General features: G+C 38.8%; 1 protein-coding gene across 2 annotated transcripts in view; it reads right to left on the bottom strand.

Moving 5' to 3' along the window:
• Nucleotides 1-18,969, bottom strand: part of EPSTI1 (epithelial stromal interaction 1) — an 84,985-nt gene that overhangs the window by 18,141 nt on the left and 47,875 nt on the right. The window contains exon 11 of one of the 2 annotated variants that reach the window (XM_051778751.1): nt 13,676-18,965. The exons of the other annotated variant lie outside the window; for it this stretch is intronic. The gene's annotated coding sequence lies outside the window, so the exon portion shown is untranslated. Of the gene's footprint in view, nt 1-13,675; nt 18,966-18,969 lie in introns of those variants that run through there. 2 annotated transcript variants of the gene reach the window in all.

Here is an 18,969-nt window from a genome sequence, read left to right as displayed (position 1 = left end):
ATTTTCAATTGGAAAACTTTAAAAACAACCTGATGACCAAAGCCCTGAAGAGCCCAGTTCATTGCCTTCTACTCTGGTGGGCAGTTGTAGGGAGACTGGCTTGAACACAATGTAGGTTCCTACCCTCTGTCAACAGAAAACCTCAGAAACATAGAAACCTCAGAAGGTGTCAGCTCAGCACACTGTTTTTACCTTTTCCTTTCTTAGGGAGCTGTGCATAGTTGTGAATGCCCTATCCCAAGCTGTGGATATCCCAACCCTGGAAGTGTTAAAGGCCAAATTGGATGGGGCTTTGAGCAACCTAGTGGTCTAATGGAAGATGTCCCTTCCCATGGTTTGGAACTAGATGATCTTTAAGGTCCCTTCCAACCCTAACCACTCTATGATTCTTTGATACCTGCTTCACCCTGAATTAGTAGTTTAGGAGTCTGGCATTAGCAGGAAAGAAACTCAACTAATTTCACAAACAGAATTTTATTACGACAGAGGAGCAGAATCACTGGATCCTTTAATAAGAACTTGTGGCAGTCATGGCAAGGGAAACAACGTAGGAGCTTAGCCCACATGAATTTCTGAGTTAGTGCCCACAGAAATAAAAATCTGCTGGAGCACAGTGTATACTATTCAAAACTGAGTTGTCTTTCGCTCAAGACATCTTCACATGGTGTGCAGCGTGGATGAAAAGGTACTGTCCATCCTGTCCCCAGTGCTCTGCTCTGTCAGATTTCCTTCAGTTTTGTAGTTAAGTCAGGAGCCACGCTGGCTTGCAATAGGTCCTGCTAAGGTCTTCTGTCCTAAGTCTTCATGGGCAGTAGCTGTGCCATGATGCAGGGGAAATGTTTCCTCATTTATTCCACATGGACCGGGCTGGAGGGACTGGAGCAATTACTGCTGTTCAGTCTGACTGTACAGGTTAGCTTGTAACATTCAGAAGATGATCTTTAAATATCTGTTTTTAAGGGGCGACATGTAGAGTTTTTCTGAGTCATACCTTACAGACTGGGACACGTACTGCAGGCTGTCTTATCAAGAGGACTGTGCTGGAGATGGTCACAGGCCACTGTGTGCCTGCTGAAATCAGCTGCAGTCTGCGCTGGGGCACATGAAGGCAGTGATGGAGAAACTATTGCATGACAAATCTCCACCATTATCCAGTCAATGAAGCACACAGTGCCCTTGCTCAGACAAATTTAAGAAAGAAACCAGTAGCAGTTAATGGTTGTGGTTAATGGTTGGACTCCATGATCATGGAGGTAATTCTGAGAAAACAACTCATGCCAAAAAGGCTGGTGACATCCGTGAGGAACTATGGCCATGGGTGATCAATGCTGAGAGAGGGACACCCCTGAGGGACTGAAGTCATAAGCAACCCATGCAAAGACAAGAACATTCAGAGAGACTGTGGCTGTAGGTGATCACATGATGAGGAAGCAGGGAAATAGAAGTTTCCGCAAGTTTTAAAAAAATCTAATATTTCCCTGCTTTTTATTAATACCCAGATAAGTTGCTGAGTGTTTGTGTTGACTGTCAAAAAATTAACTAAAGTAAGACTTCCCAACCTAAGACCTTTCTGCCCATGGTAAATGTCTTACTGCATCTCGCTCTAGGGTTGTCAGTGATATGACAATAATAAGGATAGTGAGAACAATGAAGTAGATTTTGGATTCAGAATAATCAAGACAGACTGAAGGACACAAAGTAGCACAAACACTATCCAATTTCTTAAATTTCAATAACCATTATATATATATATTTATCTAATATAATATCAAATATATACAGATACATTCATGTGTGTATATTCAAAAAAATACGTATCTTTTAAAATATTTTATATACATATGTTAATTTCTATTACATATTAGCATAGTTCATTATATATTAGCAATTTTTATACACAATGATTTGAAACAATGGAAGTAAAAATAATCTAATCTAATCTAATATATATGTGCTATACACATATACAGGATACAATATAACATATCACAAACAGTCAAGAGATTAAGCCATATAATTTATGTGTTAGTATACTGTTGCTCAGCCATCTGGTAAGTATCTCTGACAGATGATACCTTTCTACATTAAAACTTGCATTATTTTGATCTTTAAATCTAGAGTGACAAAAACTTGATAAACTCCTGAAATTTGACTGGATTTTTGTTTTTTCTTTTTAAAAAATTAACTTGTTTATTCAATGTGTATTTCTATATATCTATGCACGTTCTCCTGAAAAAAAAATAGAGAAGGTGCTTTAAAATTGTTTGTATGAACTTCCGGGGAAAAAATCTTCCCCTGTTCCTATCAGCAGGTTTTGCTCTTCAGTAGTCACGAATTCTGCTGATTCCCTGGCACAGAAACTGTGGGAGAGCTCATGGCCAATCCTGTCCAGTGCCTGTTGATGAGAAGAGATGCGTCCCGGGGACTACAGGAGTCATGCAGGAGACTAGCAGTGGACCAGCAATATAATGAACCCATTAAGTGAGAAAAATTTATACTTGAGAGAAAATGACTAAAGTGTCTGCTAACAATACATGTGAGGACGTTTGGTCTCACTATGTAGTGCAATGCCATTTTTTCTTAATAATATTTCTGTTCACCTTTCATGACCCAACATTACTTAATCATGACAGTTTGACATCATATCTAAATTTATGCCTAAACGTAGCTTTCATTGAAGTCAACCCCCTGCTGGCATCCCAGTGGCCATGAAAAGAAAATGTGCTCTTTCACTGCAGAAAAAAGCAAAGGTGTCTGCAAAAGAATAAATGAACTACTTATCAAACTGCATTTTAAATCTGTACTTTTAATGTGACAGGGTATTTTATGTGACTTATTTTCTTTCTGTTCTCTCTTGCTAATTGATTGTTCACGTACCAAAAACCCGAAAACAAGTAAAAGAAAGCAGAAGTGCTGATTGGAGAATGGATTTGATTTCTCACAGCACAGTCATGCTGTGGTTAGTTATGCACCTGCTCAAATGAATGCAAAGACTATTCAAATATACAGTGGCTGAGGGGAACCTTTCAGACCTGTTTATAAACAATAAAAGTACATACACACTGCTGCCCATTTGGCGCTGGGTGAAATGCTATGTTAGTCAGACAGACTTAAAAGGAATGGCTGGAGAGATTAAGTAGGGAGCTGTCGTCTGTGTAGTAAAAAACAGAGTCACATTCAAGTGTTTACAGCAACATTGGCTGAGATTTTGTTTTTCCTTTTAATACTGTTTTTTTACTGAAATGATACAGCGAAATAAGCCGTGAAGGGGTAGGACAGCTCTATGTGACATCTCATTTTAGTTCTGGATACCAAGAGAGATGAATGTATGGGGATACTCAGCATTCCCATTTTCATTGCCATTCCTCTAGAATTGAAATTTCATGTACAGAAACTTATTCTTTATGATTTAATTTCCTTCTGCCCAAGCAGCCAATCAGAAACATAAATGGACAAAAACAATTCTACAATAAAACTGTGTGTGTATTATATTGCAGCCATATTATTCTGAATTTTTGCTCTGATTTTGCCTAAGGATCAATGGATAACTGAAACACAACAGTAAAATTTTTTTTTGTTTGCTTCTTAAAGAAAAACAGAACCACCCAATTGATAATAAAAATCAGTATGTGCTTTTCTGTGAGTGCATTCTTGCACAGCAATTAAGTATTGAGTAAATAATAAACATCTCAACGCAAACCTGTTAGAGCCCAAATAAGATAAGTGAGTTATAAAACCTTCTCTTACAATAGGAAAATTGCTTCATTATCACTGGAAGCAACATGAAACAACCAATGCTACAATTCTATTCCTGGTGCTTTCTCAGCAGCCCAGTGGAATACTGGGTATTGTTTGGAAGGAAGGAATTCCTTCATTTGAGCATGTGGAAATCAACATTTTCAAGACTTCTCAAATTCAGATACTATATTAATGCAGGAACACAGAAAATATTCTCTTCATCCCTCAAAGATGGTGGTGTTTGTCCTTCTTTTAATCTAAGGGCCTTGAAAGCTATTTTACTTCATAAAGGTATCCAGCAAATTATTAGTTTCCATAATAGTACAAACGACATTGATTGTCCAGCTGGCAGAGTAGCTGCCCTTTAATTAGTCCAGCCTGCAAGGTGAATGGTCCTCTGTGACACTGCTGTCGTGTGAAGTATTGCTTGTGCTGAAGTCAATGCTACTAATGACATCTGCTGAGCCAGGTTTCATCTCTCAAGGACAGCTTGTTTTTTGCAAAAACACACCGGCACCAACCTCCCAGGTTGCCTTGGGACAAGATCTCACTTCTGCTCTGACTGGGGTGAACTTTGAGCCTCACAAGCCAGAGATTCCAGCTCCTGGAAACATAACCCTTTGTTTTTCCAGGGCTCCTACCACCCTGTGAATGCTTTTCTTGGGCAGATTCTTGCAGCACTTAGGTTTGCAGTTTGGCTATAGCCTGTTACGAGTGGACAGGGTCACAGAAAAGACAGGCTGTCTTCTTGGGACTTTGTTTCCTGTTTTTCTTGAGCACTTTGCTTGTGTAGTCAATTTTCATGGCATATTTTCCTGCCTGTTAACTGAGAGTTTTGTTTGACCACAAATGGCTTCCCTTGGTTATGCCATTTATCACTAATCAATAAGACAGACACAGGGACATAATGCGGAAATGAATTGATTTCTGTGAAGAGAAAAGAATGTGACTAATTATTGCTAAACCACCTGCCACTACAGCCAGATTGGAACATCTCCACTGCTCACTGCTATGTTTAGCAGTAAATTGCTAGGTGTGAGGGCTTTCTGCCAGCAATGCAAACGCCCTGCCCAAAAGGGTGACTTCTTCATAGCATATCCCATGACTTCAGCTTTTGTAGACAAACTGGCCTCAAACTAGCAGCCCATGTGCTCCTATCAAAATAGGAAACTGAAAGCAGTTTGAAACGGAGCTAGGGATGTGAGCACAACCTACAGTCCCAGAACTGACCTTCTTATAGACCTGCAGTATGCAGGAAACTACTTTTGCATAGCATTTACCTCTATAGGTCTTGGGATGCTTGACAAGGACTGTCACAATTATCAGTTTTTTCAGATATAAAGACTGGGGCAGGGAGGCAGTAATTACTATTTTTGATCATCAAGAAAGCACTGGCAGAGGCTGAAAGTAGGCCCATTTCCAAAAGCACTGCTAGTGCACTCTTTCCTAGTATCTGCCCATGCTTGCTTCTTCAATTCTTCTGGAAAATCATTTGCTCTCACCTGCATAATTTTCAAAGCCACTTATATTGTTTACAGCATCTCTAGACCTACAAAGCTGACCTGGATGCTCAGAGTGGCTACCCCAAGTATATTGCACTGCAGCTTTGGCTGGTTTGTACTAGGATGTAAGTGATGCTCATGCCTGTAGCAACTGTATTTGTAATGCCTTGCTAGTATTTGCATTTTCTAGAGTCCTCATGGCCTTTAGACAAATTGTTCCTTCCTTCTCTGCTTGTTCAAAAATTAAGCTTTTAGCTCTTCTCCCAGGATCAACATGTGTCTGGGATGCCCTGAATGCACTGAATAAATCACACTGATTTCTTTAGTGTTTTTGAGCACCTGTCTTTTTAATACGATTGCTATTCTGATGCATGGAAAAATCTGCCAACTCAACATTAGTCTCACAGATGTTGGTTTTTTTTCTTTTAAATGCAGATTGGCTACATGTCACTCTGAAGAGTATGCTGTTTGTCTGCCACTGTAAAATATTTAATTTGTCATCCTTCTCCTCATCCATCCATTTCAAATGGACGTACAGACAAAGAGGCAGGAAGGCCTTCACTTGATTAGGTTCAAATATCTAGGACTATACGGGAAAAGAGTGTAATATTTCATATTTCAAATGCCTTACATTTTGTATTTCCTGCTTAAAATCCCTTTGAAGTTCTTTTTTAATTGGATTGGACTTGCAAATTAATTATCAGCAGTTAGAGAGAGCTTTACCTCCTCCGAGCTTTGCTCAGGTGTTAATGAATTAAGGACAGTTTGCACCTGATTTGGACTAGGTGACTAAACAACTCAGAAAAAGAACCACGCTTCTATATATAGTGTCTCATTTTGTCGCTGCTGGGAGAAGTACCTGCTGGGGGGGATGGCTGATGTTTAGGGGCTTGTGCAGTGAGGACACTTGCTATTGTAGCATGGAGTCATCACGTTTGCTCCAAGCAAGTTTTTTTCTTTGTCTGCTCCCTCAGCACACAGGCAGCTGCACCACATCACTTAGAGGAACAGCTAAAAAGCGTACCAGGGTAGATGGGCATATTAACGTGCTAAATACATTCAAACATAATCAATGGTTCATTGCTGTTGGGTTAAACAACCTCCTCACTTGTAGAAGGATTTTACTTGACAGCAAGGTTATAGTGAAACACAGAAATCCAATATTCCTTCCATAGAATACAGACGGAGAAAAAAATTACGTGGACTAAAATTATGACTTAATATCACATTTAGTTTGTCCTTTGCTTGGATTGGTAGGCTGTGTTTCAAAGCTTTATAATTGATTTTGCTCATAACACCAGGGGAAAAGAGAAAGAGAGCAGGCTATAAACTATGAGATTGGAGCTGTAAGACGAGCGTATTGTAAAGTGACAATAGAGAACAAAGAGGTTCAGAGATCACTAGATGGCAGTCATCTCTCCAGCAAGGATAACTGAGGAAGGGAGACGTGAGTTCGTCGGGAAACAAAAACAGCATGGAGGAAAGCAGCGGTAATGTCATAAAATTCTCAAAATTATGTCAAGTTTGCTTTGCTTTGCACCAGGAGTCCCAGAGCAGGCAAGGCTCTTTTGAAAGTGGTCTCATTGTGTTAATAGATTTACTGACTTGAGGAGAGCAGGTGGGATTGATCTGTGCACACACAAAGCAAGGAAAAGAAATTAATTCAATTTAAAAGAAAAAAAGTTAGAAAGAAAATTACATTACCAAGTCTTTCAGTCTTGTATTGGGACGTGAAACTGTGGTAGTTCAAACTCAAGCCCTAGTTAATTTTTAGATACAGACTGAACACATTAATGTTACTTAGTTGCACAGCACCAGGGCTGGAGTGTCATATAATTTAAAATGGTTGAAAATAGAAGAATATCTGACTGCAGAGTTTATTAATATTGCTTATTATTTCTATTGCACTGTTCATGGTGCATATGCATGGGCTAACTTCAGTCCATAAGCCAATACCTGAATTTGGGATCCCCCCATCATTTCCCTTCCATAGTTGTGTTAAAGGAAGGCAGAGATTTCGAAGATGAGAAGCATGGATTAAACAGTAGCTATGAATTAGTTCATCTGTTATTTTCCAATTAATATGAGTATCTTTTTCACATTAACACTCATTCAGAAACATGGCAAACACAGTTCAGTTCTCCATACAGTTTACTGGAATAATTCCTAATTTTAAGGGACCCAGGATTGATTATGTGAGTTCCTCTATACCAACTAAGACCATAGGATTACATCAAATATTGTGCTCTCCCATAAGTATTGAACATTTGTAGTTGAACTAGGGCTACATTTTTCAGCCTGTGGGGTCATAATTTTCAGTAGGTGATCACAATGAGAGCTGGAATTTGTTAACATTAGACTTGTAATCTTTTTTAAATGTTAAGTCAAACTTGCCTTCATTGGGGGAATAAGAAACTCATCTTTTTAGAAAGTCATCTAGCTTTGGAATGTCATCTAGTCCTCTAGTCATCTAGTGATTTGGAATGATGGAGAAGTAACTGATTTGCCTTGTCATTTGCTTCTTCAGCATTACTCCAACAGGCATCACTCTGAGACAGTGACTTACAGGCAAAAAGCCTAAAACCTGCTAACACACTGGAGGAAGAATACACAGAGAAACTTTTTTCCTGATAACCTCAGAGATCTTATCTGAGGTGTTTGTTGTCGCACGAACACCACTACTCAACCAAGCAGTGAGAGAGCAGAATTAAACTTCATTACAAAGGGCATCAGTTTAAATACAGTGTTTAAATCCCGTCACATGATCTCTCAACCAATGACATTAAAGTATTTCATTGAGCATGCATGAGAGCCCGGAAAACTACAAGTCCCAAAATACTTTGCAACATTCTTCCTGCTACACTTGGAAATAAAACTTCTTGAATTGCAAAATTTGGTGTCTCTTTCTCATTTTTCCAGACAGAAATCACTTTCTTGGCCCTGACAGTTAGACTTCAGTGTGCTTTTATCCCATATTTTTAACATTGAGTCCTTGGTTCATTTCTACACTTTAGTTGATGGCTCTCCTACACTTTCTCCTTACAATACAGCTTGTTGAATTTTAACAAGTCATCACCTCAGTTTCTTAACAAACACCAAAGGTGTCATGCTGAAATGCATTTTCCAGGCTTCATATCAGTTGTGTTTTTCTCTGAACTCTGACTTTTTTTATGTCATTTTCTCAAAAGCAGTGATAACAGGATCAAGACTAGATAGCCATAATACTTTTCCCAATGTTAGAGAAGAGGGCAACACCACCTTCCTACACCTATATGCAAGAAATGTATTAGTGTCCCCACAGGTAACCAGCCCCCCAGGAATAAGGAGTAAACTGCTAGGAAATAAAGATCAGTTGTTTATCTAGTAAGATATCCAAGGTCTTCTCAAAGTCATTGCTTTGTAAGACAATCGTCTAGTCCATTTGGGCTAGAGGGATGACTATATTTAGCAGCATTTAAATAAATAATTTGAGAATTTTCAATGTACAAAAAAAAGCTGATTCAATAAACTCAAAGAGACATGATGGGGATGCACATATTGCACATGATGAAATTTATATCTGAGACTTGTATGACAACTTGACTATATTCCCAAGCAAGCTGCCTGCTTTAAGAGTTCTCAAACCAAGGAGTCCTCTGTGCATTGTAGGTAGAGAAGTCTTGCTTTTCTACTCCCACAGATGCAGAGAGGTCATACATCATTATAAGAAGAACAAGTTGTTCCCAGTGTTCCTGGGAAACAAAATACTTTAGAAAGGAGAAAGGGAAGGAAATGCTTTGGCTCTTCATTCTGACTCTGCATGAACATTTTCTTCAAAGTCTTGAGATTTTCAATGGAACTGAAATTTTGTGTGTGTACATCAATATTTTACTTCAGATCAGCAGCACACATTTGAATCAAATCTACTTGGTGTGCTAGCCACCATGCTTGGGCTCTTATTTCAGAATAGTCTTAGGTCAACCTAAGTATAGGAAGGATTCCTGTGATGCCTCCAACATGCTCCAGTCACTAACGGGCCTTAAATGTGTAATTAGTCCATAGTCAAACTACTGAAAATAAAGATAGTGTGGGTCTTGGTTCATCAGCAACAGTTTTGCCCTACGAATCTGATCCTATTGAGCAAAACCTCTTGCAATATAATATAGCTATTGTACTCCAGCCAACCTAACAAAAGCATGCATTTGAAAGAATTTCTCAAGCAACATCCTTGCTATCTTTTGTTATTATTGCCTACTGTATGAAATTTTTTTTCCATCAATTCCTTTACCAGCCCCAGGCAGGAATCTCGGTTTTCACAAAGGCAGGTTTCCTGCAGTCTCATCTGACCTTTACAGATATCAGTTTAGAGGCATCAGCTTGGCCTCACTAAGAACAAAGCAGAGGACCTGATAGGACTAGGAGCATTTGGACTCCTAAATGTTGCTCACTGATTTCTGATGCAGTTTCATTGCTCCTTTGACCCACAACCCACAGAAGACTATCAAGGTCTCATGATTTTCAAGGAATCCAAGTCAGCCCGCTTTCATTATCTAGCAGTGGACATCTAAAGCTGAGCTAATCCCAGGAGGCTCCTTCTGCAGCTGGTGAAGAGAGATGGGTCTCCAAAAATCATTTTAAATGACATACATTAGAAACTTATTTAAGAATAGGATTTGTCGTCCAACAGAGATACCTTTTCTACTATACCAAATGGAGCCAAGGGTAACTATGTCAGATCTATGTTTTGGTTTAACATGCAGATGAATCTTATCTGCGGACTGCTTAGAAAGAAATGGAAAATTAAGATTTTGGAGAAATATGAAATTGAAATTTATATTTTCTAGTGAAACCATTATAAATCTCAGAATAACAAAATAAAAATGCCCACAATGATGAAAATTTCCACAAGTGACAGGTCAGGGGGACAATTTGCTCTTCCATGGAAGAATTTAGCTGAGATAAAAGTGTTTTCCATAGTCAGAATAATATGCATGCAATAATCAATTATCAGTTAAGAGCTTCACTCCCTAGGCACTTTATAGAAAAAGCATATTTTGTTCTACTGCTTAGCATCACTGTCTTAAGCTAAGTTTCACCTTGCTGGAGTCATGTCATTTTGATGAGTACTTTTACCTTTTTCTCTTCCATTATCTTTCAATAAGGCATTTGTCATTTGTTTTCCTGGTGTTATATTATCTGTTTCATGCCCTATAGTTCTTACATTTGCCTGCCCTGCTGCTGTACATGGCAATATGAAAACACCTCCATCCCCTTCTTTTTATTCATCTTATGGGGCGAAGAAATGAGGATAATTTGTGTCATCAGACTGGGATTTGTGGATGTCATCACAATTTAGTAAATATTGTAAGTCCTGTCACTTGTTCTGTATTATTCTGCAATACAGTTGGTATATGAATTGGTAAACTAGTAAAAGTAGAAGAGGACATTTAAATTTTCTGCACAGAAAAACATCCCTCTGCTTCATTGTCCCAGCTTAGTGATACACTTTCCATACTGTACTAGGGTATCAGTCCTTTGCAAGATGTGTAAATGCTGTATCTCTCTCTTCCACATACTTCCTTCTTCCTTTATTCTTTTACTTTTGTCCTCCTTTAAGTCATATAGTAGAGTTTGTAAAGCTTTCTATAGCATTTTAAAACCATATCACAGCACTTAGCAAACAACTGCACTTTTGCTAGTTGATGTTCTACATCAGTAAAGCAAGATGGATAAATGCCTTGTGAAAGCATATAGGCTTTTGAACCAACTTCTTTTTAGTGCAATTGTTTTTACGAGACTTATTCCAAACATGGGCCTCAGAATGAAGTTTTATCTCCCGGGGATGTAGAAGAAAGGCTTGTAATAGCTCTGAGCCATACATTGAACCTAAATCCTGCTCATACATCTTGCTATTAAAGGTTTGACTGGCACTTAATTTCCATCTCTATCTAGCTCTTCACATTGGCTCCTTTCTCTTTCCTTTACTTTCTTATGACTTTGAGTTTTTGTTTCTTTTCAGGACTTCCTTCATAAATTCAATTCACTTCTTCCTGTTCTCCTCATGATATTATCAGGTAAAAAGTGCATTTTTTTTTTCTTATAAGCACTTTATTTAGCCCATAGAACATAAGAATCTTCTTATTTTTTTGTTTCAGGAGGTTTTAATTAATTGTAATTAATCAAATGTGTTTCTATGTTTGGTTAAGATGTTTTTAAAATTATTTTTTCTCTCTTTTATGGTATTGTTCCTAGTTGGCATTTTATTCCAAGAAAAAGATGGTTTTGAGACCATGTCCTTGGTCATATATCCAGTGACTCTCTTTAACAGTTGTGCCAACTTAGGTGAAGTATCCTGTATTCTGCATTTTGCATTCTGCTACGTTCTTGCATTTTTTGCAAAGTCGTATAACAAAGACAACTAGGCCCTTTTCTTGTGCTGATGAGCAAACTAGGAATTAATACTAAAAGCTAATCCCTGCCCAAAGAGTCAATCAACACTTTTTTTTGTTGATGGTGGCTTTGGTATTTATTTTTTTTTATAAAGAGCAGGGAGAAACATATGGTGCTCCCTGACTTGCGCAGTTCCCAGACATATGGATGCCTTCCAGCCACCCCGATGGCAGAGCGGGCTGGCAACAGATTTAATGCCAACACCATAGGCACACTTGAATGCACAGCCTCCCTTGTGCTGAGGGGAGCCCTGTGGGGCAATCAGGTTCGCACTTTCACCGGAAAGCTGTCTTGAGGTGCCCCTTGGAGGATCACAGAGCTGCATCCAAAGACATTTTGGATTAAATGTGTGGGATAGTGTGGGATATTTGTCGCTGTCAGCTTTTGAAGATTGTTGTCCCTGAGCTGAAAGGTTTTGGCAAGCTGTGTGCTCAACGTTAAACTCTGACTCTCAGTAATGAACAATGAATTATTCACTGTCAGCAAAGATTATTTTATAACTGTAATAATAGTTATACGCTTACTATTAAATATTTCTAAATGGAACTTGCACATACAGAACAAAGTCAGTTTTGTGACGTCTCTTAACTCTTGTCCAGTTTCATTAACTTTTATTTTCCTCACCTGTTTCTACTCTCATTACTATCAGCCTGGGGACAGGCATTTTTGAAGCATTCATTCTAATTACAGCACAATAAGAATACAGTCCCTTGTGATACTTATAAGTGGAATACTCAACAAAATTTTAACATATTGAAAATAAATCCTGTTTATAGCATACTGTTTTCCCAACTGTAGAAGATTTTAACTGTTCATATATCATGCATTTACCACCTTTTTAACATTTAAACAAAGCCTAGAATTTATACCCTTTGATGACTCACCAGTCCCTGCTACTCAGACGTAATCATCATTCAATAAGAAGCAGAAGTCCTGAGTGAACACAATTAATGCTGTAGTGCTGACTGGGGTGGCAGAGCTCAGCAAAGTGGGTTTAAAAATTCCAGCATGATCTACTCCTAGCAACAGACATGATCACTCCAGAACAAGCTGTATCTGATCCATATATATGCAAAGCCAGGTAACAGAGAAAGTGAGATTGCTGGATGCTCACTACAGAAGCTCATTACAAAAGTTTATGGTAGACTTTTACTGACCCCTTAATTCTTGAGAAATGCAACCTTTGTTGAATTACTGATTAACCATTTGCTAGGAGCTTGGGGAAATGGAACAAAATATTTGTAGAACCTGTATGAGTAGGCTTTGGCACAGAGCCAAAGGCACAGAGCCTTTGACAGGCTATTATAGTAGGAAAATACTTCATAGATCCATTAGCAAGGAAGTGTCCAAGGAAAAGACTAACTTGTCAGTACTGGGAGCTATTAGCACACAGTACTACTGGCCTTTTTCTCTGACGTGGAAGGGTTGAACATAACAGTCAGATGCTTGGCCTTGCAGCTCTGCAGTTGATGCCTTTTTGCAATTAAATACAGTGAGCTGATTCTGGCTTCATCTGTGGGCTTTAGCTGTAAATGAGATCAGGCCATGGCTTGGCATGTCACTGACCCTCAAGGGCATCACCAACATCTCCTTTACTGTTTTGCATGACCACACTGTTTTGGCACCCCCACTGGATGGTGGTGTGTTTAGGAGGTGCAAGCAGGTGTGGTAGCAATAGGCTGTAGCTTGCTGAAAGGATTCCCAGGATTAAGTCTGTTGCCAGCCCAATCTGGCATAGGGGGTGTCTGCAAACCCCCTCAAACTGCCTGGAGCCAGCTGTGTGGATCCTTCACATGCATGAGATTAAGCTGCTCAGTTACTTGCACTGAGATATGTAACTTGTGCCGTTTAAGGGACCCAATTTCACCAAGGTTATACTGATTTACCCCTCTTTATGATCTGACCATATGTATTTATTTAAAATGCTGTCACATTCAAGGTATATTAAATACCTGTGTGGTCTGTATTGCCTTTAAGATGAAATAATGTATCAAGTGGCACAAACTTCAGTACTGGTACTAGGTATTTATGGGTGGTGTTGTCCCCTTCAAATGGATGCCTGGCAAACAGCAGTTGAATGAAGTAAAGTGTCTCAGGGATGAAAAGGTTTTTTTGCAACAATAAAATCATAACACATCATTTTCTCAAAGCCTAACCCTGCCAAGGTGCATTCTAGTTGGGATGTGAATGAAAGGCCAGCAATGACAGAGACAACTCTGCAGGCTATAGAAAGGGAAGAAACAGGAAGATGCCGGTTAGCTATAGTCATAACTCCCTCCTGGCAATCCATCTCCAGAGGTATTGAGTGGTACTCCTTCAACTCTAGTACAACCATAGAATCATAGAATTAATTTGCTGTATGTATGTATATGAACAGGTGTCATTCTGTTCATATACTATATTGCGTTTTCCCCTATCCTCTGCCTTGTCTGTTCAAACACAACCTTACTGGATCAGGGGCTCTCAGTGAACAGCAGTGCACAATCTTAGCTGGCCCTTCAACAGTCCTTAAGCTTAAAGTGCCACAAATATCAACATATGATTTGAGCTGATAGATATAAGTTAGTATCAAGGCCTCCATTTTAAACTCTCATCACTTTATTTGCCTGAAAGACCAATTTGTGATAACAGACAGCTTGAAGTGTGGAGTACTGTAACCTTCTGGAAAACCCTTGTGTTTATTTGTGAAAGCAATTTTTTTAGGACTCCACATATAGTTGCAACTATGCGAATACGCTGCAAGTAAATCACTTTTCTTGATGCTTAGGTTGTTATAGTTGGGATTCACATAATCAAAAAAATTAGGAATGTAGTCTGTGGTGAACATTTATATTCTCTCTACAGACAACAAAGACAGACAGATGTCCTCAGAGGCTGATTCATCGTAGGTGTCAAAGATCCCCTAGAAGATGGCTCCACAGATCTGCACTCCAGACAGTTCAGAGAACTGAATCCTTCCCTCAGTAAAAGCACCCCTTAGAACAAAAAATAAACTGTTCCTTCAGGAACAATTTGTGTTCATTTCTCCTCTCCACATGCAAACTACAAACCTAGTATGTGGTCTATTTGTACCACCTCTGTATCTGTATTCCATTCCCCTTTGCAGCTTGTTCTGTCTCACATCATTAGAAGACTGCTGTAAAGATTACTGCTCCCTATGTTAAAGTTAAAACAGAACCAGTAAGAAAAATATCCTCTGTGAATCATAAATTTTGCTAACACAGTAGCATTTGTTTTCAGTACTTGTTCATGAGCCCACAGACCCACTCCCAAGTCTTAAAAGTTGTCCTTTCTGCAGGTTTTGTGACATTGGAGAGCTAACCTGCAGGAGACCCAAGTGCTTGTTATCCCACTTGAAGTCAAAAGGAGATGCAACTTATAAGACAATAATTACACTGAATCTGTTTGTTAAATGATTTTATCTTTATGTCTGGGATTCTTTCTTATCAGTTTAACCTATTTCAGTTAAAATATTTTCTATTGCCTTCTGCAGGAGACATTTATCAGGGTGCAAAGAGCAAGCACTGCATTTTCCCAGATTAAACACAGTAAGCAGAGTGAATCACTGCTTCACACAGACTTTTTTTTGAAGGAGAGCCAAGAGAGACATTGATTTAAAGAGTAAAGTAATCAGCACTTTGAGTTTTGATTTCACATATAGAAAAAAAAAAGTTCAAGAGAACAGAAAATTCATCAGAGTTGATCTAGTGTGACAAGGTACAGCAGAACTTTTGAACAGCCACATAAAATAAAGGTTAATCAAAAAAATTTGAGCCTATCAAACTAAACCATTTCTTCCCTCTGGAAGAAAGTAAAAAAAAAATAGTTTAGATTTTGGGTTTTTTTCACTGGTTTGGTTTTGTGGCCTGGGGGTTTTGGGTTTTTTTTGGATAGTTTTTTTGTTTGGGTTTCCCCCCCCCCCCCCCCCGTTTGTTTGTTATTCCGGTTAAAAAGAAATAGGGCAAAACAGATTTGCAGTTACTAAGTTTACACTTACCTTAACCTCCACCAGAAGGTCCATATTAGTTCATTGTAGCAAGTCTCTTTGATTTATTTAAATGTGGTTGGATCAGATACATGAATAAAGACCAGTAGGCCAATTTCTGGGATTGAAGGCTCTGGTCTCTGATGTGCTAGCAATTGCTGATCTAAAACAGCTAAAACAGCTAAACATCTGTTTACCACGCTCTCCAGGAAGACAGAGGAAGCATTTCAGTTGTGTAGATCAACAAAACAAACACAAATTAAGCATGCTGATAAATTTTTTGCACCTTATTTTGAAAAAAAAAAAGAAAAGGAAAAAGAGAGAGAGTGTCAATAGCAAAGGAGTCTCTCCACAAAAGCAGAGCAAGACTGAAATAGTATAGGGTGGTCTACATTAAGGAGAAAATTGCAGATTCTCAAGGTGAGAAATGTTTTTTTTTCTGGGTTCGTATTGATCAAATTCAATTGAACAAACCAGAAAACTGTTGGCTGTAACTAAGAAGTTGCTTATGAAGAGTAGATCTGTCTGTTCTTCTCTTGGCTGCTGGCCCATGGCATTACTCAAAGCTTTGAAATCAGTTAGACAAAAGCTTTGGTGTCATAGCTATGTCAAAATTGCCTTTGTTACATTCTTCTTTTCATAATTTTATTTTTGCCTTTTTAATCTAAGACTTAACCTTTTTCCTGTGATTCTATGATTCCCTGGTGGAGTAAATATGGAAGGTGGCTACTAAAAACTTATCTACTCTGAGGATGAAATTTTACAATAATGAGATACCCTACTTCTCCAGTGGCCACCAGTCATGCACCATGGCTTGTGAAAACACCCTACTCCAGATCGAAGTATCTGAGACAAGGAACACCAGCACAGAAACTCTGCCACCCCCTCAGATTAGCTAAATAACCACCAGTGTGCCAGAGAGGAGGAAAAATGCAAAATTCTCACTTCTGATAGCAACATACATTCTTATTTATTTTTGGGAAACAGGCAGATAACTATTTCAGATAGGAATAGGGAAATATATATAATTTATTCCTCTGGTAAAGCAGTGAGTTACTGAATATCAACAAAGAAAACTTGAACCATTGGCTGTAGATGTATCAACTGATGAGATTGCTAAACTGCTGTTTTCAAAGCAGGATACTGAATAAATCCTCTGAGATATGGTGACTGTCCAAAAGATTGAACAAAGAAGACAGGAAATAAATTTTTCAGGATAGTGTGCTGAAAATGTAACTATGGGTCTGTCAATTTAATGCTTACCCAGGGCAAAATCTCAGGAAGGCAAAAGGGGATGTGCTCAATAAAGAATTAAGGGTGAACAGCATCATTAATACCAGACAACATGGTTTAATGAAAGACAAAACTTTAAATATAAAGAAGTTGCATTTGTGGTGGAATTCCTAGTCTGACAAAATGAGCATTTGTTAAAAGAGCAGAGTTATATAAGGCCGTACAACTTTCTCATTTAAAAATAAAGAACTAATCAAACTTCAAAGTCTAGATAAGCGAATTGAGAATTTGCTAGAGAGACTTTAAAGGAGAATACTAAATGTGAATCATCTTTCAAAAATAACATTTCTGCTAGGATTTTCTTACCCAAATATAGTTCACGGGAGTTCATGGATTGGGAGGGAAGGAAAAAGAAATTGGTGGTAAAGACTGTGGTTGTCACTAGCTGAATAAGAGATAAAGATAGCTCCTAGAGAGAGGTCCAGGCAGTAGGAAAAGTTAGTCTTGCCTTCTTTTAATTAAAGAGCTAAGTGCAAAGATCAAACAGCTAGGAACAGGGAATGTGGGCTCAAAGTGAAATTAAAAAAAAATGAATTAAAGTTGGCAAGAAATAAACTCACTCTTTTTTAATGAGTGCAGACCAGAGAGAGATCAGATGAGATCCCTAGAACAGTTTGAAATTTAGAAAGTCTTTAATGAGAGACTGAAGAAACGCAGGTGAATTTTCTCTCATCTTCAAGCTTGCATTTCTACCCAGCCACAGTCACAGCAAAAGCTCCCACGCCTACTAACAGTGCTAACAGTGTCAGCATCTGCTGAGTGCCTGTCCATGACTGCTAGAGCATCTAGACATGTTCGGAGCAGGGTCACCTACAGCAGATTGCTCAGGACTGTCCAGTTTGGGTTTGAGTATCTCCAAGGATGGGGACTCAGCAGCCTCTCTGGGCAACTGTGACACTGCCTGATCACCTGCACAGTACAAAAAAAAAAGAAAAAAAAAAGAAAAAAAAAAGGCTTGTGTTTAAATAGAATTTTCTGTATTTTAACTCATGCCCATTGTCTCTTGTCCTATTGCTGGGCATCTGACCCCATTTCCTTTACTCTCCCTCTTTCCAATATTTACTCATGTATGAGATCCCTCTGAGCCTTATATTCTCCAGACTGAGCAGTCACAGCTCTCTCAGTCTGTTCTCACATCAAAGATGCTCCAGTATGTCTGTATCACTCCCATACTGGGGAGCCAAGCACTGGACCCAGCACTCCTGATGTCTCACCTGTGCTGAGTAGAGGGGAAATATCACATCCCTTGACCTGTTGGCAATGCTCTTCCTAATGCAGCCCCATGTCAAGACAGAAAAGGATGGGATAAATAGGGGACATAGAGAGAAGCCAGGAAAACACATCAGTCTCTCAGAAAGGAGAGAGAAATGATTGCAAAAGAATAAAGGTTACATTGAAGCAGCAAATAGCAATAGTGTTTTTTCCCTCTGTGCTTCAATAGGATATATCAGAGAAAGAGTCTGTGGAAGGAGTGAAGAGCCATGGCACAGGCCACAGCAGCAACATCCTGCTCTTGTCTAGATAAAGCTATGTGCCTTCTCATTTCATGTGTATTTCTATTCTTCTGTATAAAACAGAAGAGTCACCACAGCCTGGATGCTGAGAACTACCCTAAAGAATCTGGTGGTTAAAATATTCTCCAAGACAGAAGACAAGGATTTGGATTTCTTGAAGCGAGGGTGTGAACAAACATGGATAGGTACCATAAAATGTAAGCTATGGATTAGCTCCCTTTCTAGTAGCTAATTGGAACAACTTTTAGGTATGTAACAGCGAATTAGTCTTGTAAGTCCTTAAACTAATATTACATTTCTTCATAGGAAGATAGTTTCTGATTTATGCAGACCATAAAGGCTAAACATAGGACACCTGCTGTCAAGTTATACTGGAATTCAGAATAGCTGATTATAATGGTTTAGTCAGTTTGTTAAAATGAATTTGACTCAGCAATGAAAAAGGAAGGTGGTTTCCTTTTGCAGCTTCCAGACCCATACAACTCCCCATGGGAAGGTTTGTTTCTGA

The sequence above is a fragment of the Manacus candei genome, unplaced genomic scaffold, assembly GCF_025592945.1.
Source record: "Manacus candei isolate 608988 ecotype Guabito, Panama unplaced genomic scaffold, ASM2559294v1 h1tg000014l, whole genome shotgun sequence".
NCBI lineage: Eukaryota > Metazoa > Chordata > Aves > Passeriformes > Pipridae > Manacus > Manacus candei.
Note: the sequence above shows the minus strand (reverse complement) of the source record. Positions and strands in the feature narration are given on the sequence as shown.